This window comes from Pinus tabuliformis, chromosome 7, assembly GCF_031772625.1.
Source record: "Pinus tabuliformis cultivar Carrire ecotype Pingquan chromosome 7, CPIR1, whole genome shotgun sequence".
Taxonomy (NCBI): Eukaryota; Viridiplantae; Streptophyta; class Pinopsida; order Pinales; family Pinaceae; genus Pinus; species Pinus tabuliformis.
Genome location: NC_142293.1, coordinates 157,445,062 through 157,449,179, shown reverse-complemented (window position 1 = coordinate 157,449,179; position 4,118 = coordinate 157,445,062). Strand labels below are relative to the sequence as shown.

General features: G+C 38.3%; 1 pseudogene; it reads left to right on the top strand.

The window, feature by feature from the left end:
• Window positions 1-1,884: 1,884 nt before the first annotated feature.
• LOC149246333 (vacuolar protein sorting-associated protein 45 homolog pseudogene) lies at window positions 1,885-2,762 on the top strand (annotated as a pseudogene).
• The last annotated feature ends 1,356 nt before the right edge of the window (window positions 2,763-4,118 follow it).

The following is a 4,118-nucleotide window of genomic DNA, read 5'->3' as shown; positions in this document are numbered from 1 at the left end:
TGTCGTGCTTTGAACTATTTCACTTGACAGGCTTACTTGCTATGGGACTTGAAAGGTACGCTCGCTTCATTTGTTGCTTATTGCACTTGCTGAGAACACTTGCTAGAGTTGTAGAAATTTCTTGCTTAAACTCTGGAATTCACGCTCGCTTGATGACGATTGTGTTTGCATGAATGCTCACTTGCCTTAGTTAATGACTTCATGCTCACTTGAATGAATAGCCACGCTCGCTTGATGTTGATCTCAATTTCCTTGATTTGTGTTAGAGTGGAACTTGCTTGGTTGCTTTGATCATTGCTGTAATGAACTTCACTCTGGCTCGCTTGAAGGTTTGAAATTTGTACTATTTTGACGCAAATTTCTTGAATGAATACTCACGCTCGCTTGCAGGAGATGTGAACTTGTTGTTTGTTTTATTTGGAGTTAAAACTCATGGACTCACTTGATTGTGCTTTAAAAGAAGGGTGTCGAACACTGTCGAAAATGCACCCAAAAAAGCTTACAATGATTTCAATGATTCACTACAATGAATTCAATTTGACTCAATTCAAGACTTGGGTGTCGGTTTCAACCGAGAATGCACCCTTACAATTCAATGTAATTTGAGTTTGGTTACAAGTTCAATAATGTTGATGTAGAATGTGCTCTGAAACGTTGAAGTTTACAGATTCATTAACTTGATTGTAGTGATGTAGACATTGCTTTGAAATGCTGGAGTCTGCAGATTCATGAACTTGATTGTATTGAGTGAATTTGTTTGTTGAGGTAAAATGCTGATGTTGAAAACTTTGATGAGTTGTTGTATGTGTGGAGCTTAATTATCCTTCCTTGCAGCTATTTCATTACAGGTGTTGTGCTTGCTTGCATTGAACTTTATGTGTGTGGTAAATGCGATCATTTATGTGTCACAACTAGACACAAATCATAAGTAACAACATGAAGCCATAAAAACACTCGCCATCACAAATACACATGGTGTACCTAAGATCCCCTTATTCAATTTCGGGTGGATCTTGGACACAATCAACACAAAAAATGATTTTTTTTATTAAACTTTAGATTACATAATCTTCAATTTCTCAAGCAATGAGAATGTCAAGCTCACAAATGCTTGAAGCAACTTGTCTTCAAAAAGTGCCTCTTATGACTTCAAATATGACTAAATGAAACTCACCTTACCATTCCACAAATCATCAACCTTATTCACCCTTATGACTCCCAAATAAAAATTATTTTATCCATCCCTTATCTCTCCCCAAAAACACTATAATTAAAAAATACACTTTTCAATTTCAATTTCAGCTCCGCTTAACTTTCACTCACCCCTCACTTTGACTTTTGAAATTCAACTTCAATTTAAGTTTTTGACTCATCTAACATTAGAAAATTCTCTAAATGTGTTTTATTCACTTTACTTTCCCACTCCCTTGAATTTATCTATGTGAGTCCCTTTAATAAATGAGTGGAAAAAAGGATATGGCAAATACTTGGCATAAATGAATGCAAAGGAAATTTCGGTAGAAAAATAAGCTTAGACTTACGAAGTTCTCCAGTCGGTTTTTGGATGTACCACACAAGTATTTGCGCTTCTGTTGGTTGGTTGCTTCATGCAGGTCCTTCACACATTGTTGAGTTCTACGCATAATCCATAGTGTTGACTCCTTGAAACACGTCCTCCAACTTTCTTATTTATCTTCACAGAATTCATTGACAAAGTGTTTCTATGGCCTTCATTTTCGGCAGAAACACTAACACTTGCGCATTCTGAAGATAAAACTCCATCGGTAAATTGCAGAGCATTTGAACGAAAGAGGTTACCTCAGCAAGGCATTTCATTTTCAGTGGTCGATAGAACTTCGTCGTCTTAGCACAGAGGGAATCGGAAGTAGAATTGGATCCCATCGATAAACAGTTCGAAGAATTTCAGATTCTTCATCCTCTGATGCGGAGAAAAGATGGTGGTCGTCACTGCGGTGAGGGACTATGTCAACAGAATGCTTCGCGACATTTCAGGCATGAAAGTCCTCGTTCTGGACGCAAATACGGTCAGCATTATAAGTGTGGCTTTCTCGCAGTCAGAATTACTTCAGAAGGAAGTATTTCTTGTAGAAACAGTGGATTCTCTTTCAAAAGAAGTAATGACACACCTAAAAGCAGTTTGCTTTCTGTGCCCAACAGCAGAGAACATTCAACATCTAAAACGGCACTTAAGTAACCCACGGTTTGGTGAATATCACCTGTATTTTTCTAATATTTTGAAGACTCACTACCTTCAGATTCTTGGAGATTCTGATGAACATGAAGTTGTGCAGCAAGTTCAGGAATTCTACGCTGATTTTGTTTCCATGGATCCTTATCATTTCACGCTCAATATGCCCTCAAATTATATTTATATGCTTCCTCCAGTTGCAGATCCCCAGAGCACCCAACTCTTTTGTGATAGAGTGCGTGATGGCATATCTGCAGTGTTCTTGGCACTCAAACGTCGGCCCATCATTCGATTTCAGCGGAGCTCAGATATTGCTAGAAGGATTGCACAAGAAACTGCTAAACTCATGTATGAAGAGGAGAGTGCACTTTTTGACTTCCGAAGATCAGAAATTTCTCCACTGCTTTTGATACTTGATAGACGGGATGATCCAGTTACCCCCTTACTGAATCAGTGGACTTATCAGGCAATGGTGCATGAACTTTTGGAGATCAAAGATAATAAAGTGGATTTAAGAACTTTCATTAAAGTTCCCAAAGATCAGTAGGAGGTAGTGCTTTCATCAGAACAAGATACGTTCTTTAAAGCAAACATGCTTGAGAATTTTGGTGATCTTGGAATGAATATAAAACGTATGGTGGACGAATTCCAGCAGAAGGCAAAGAGCAACCAGAATATCCAGACACTAGAGGACATGCATTCAATTTATGCCTTCGATCTGCTCTCACGCGCATTGACCTGCTCTTCACACACAGGCTCTCAGCGTTTGAACACCCCACCTTTATAGTCGTTCTCTCTTGACGCGCAGAAGCAACATCTGTGGCTTATTCAGTGATCATATAACACCAATGATTCTCATTACCGCACCAAGCTTATTGGACATGCTTGATTAATAACCTGCTCTGATACCACATATTGAAAAAATCAAAGAAATTAACTCAGACAAAAGATTAAGCACACATAAAAACTACACAAAATATTGGCGGAAAAAGGCTGAAGCTTCATGCTTCCTCATGTATTATCTCTCATTCATACTCATTAAAATAATTGAATATAGTGTTACAAATAAATAGATGAGAGACAGTGTTCTCAAGATAGTGCGTGCTATCTTAGACACTTTTGGTTGAGATAATTTCTCACCAGACACACACCAATATAGGAGTTACCTAAACTAACTCCTATCTTAGAGGAACAACCCAAGAGTTAGGCACAAATTCCTAACTTGGAATATTTAATTAATTTATTTATTTTGGATTTATTATTGTTTTATGAGAGAGGCTAACATTTCATTTTTTTATGACACAATTGTGAAAGGCATTTATAGTATGTATAAATGACTTAACTACTATGTCTTTGAAGCCACCATGCTACCTCTTGAGGGTCAAGAAACAGACTAGTCCTCTTCAGGTGAGGATAGGAAGGAAGAGTAAATTTGCGCTCAACACAATCTAGCAAGCACAGTTTAGCATGGGAACAAAATCATGATGCTTCCATTTCTATGCAATCAGAAGATGGTGGACAAGAAGCTTCTCAGGGTTTGCCATTTCAGCTTGCAATGTGGGACTTTGGACAGTGTGATGCAAGCTCTCACATTTTGGCTTGTTGAAGGAACTGTGAATAAATGAACGTTTCAGAAGTGCATTGGATCACCAATTGAGTTTTATGCTTTTAGTTTGAGTCATTGTTAGCATCATTTTTTCTTTAATATTGAAATTAAGTGTTGCTTGCTCTCATCGCTGAAATACTTAGCCTTTCTCGCTGACCCCTCGACCCTGACCTCAAGTGGCTCTTCTCCTGCTCACACATACCCTCAGGCTCTACACACTCGACCAGCTCAAGTACTTATGCTATTATTGTACCCAGAATCAATGGATGCTTTCTCTGCCGCTGAGACTGGTGCATTATATTC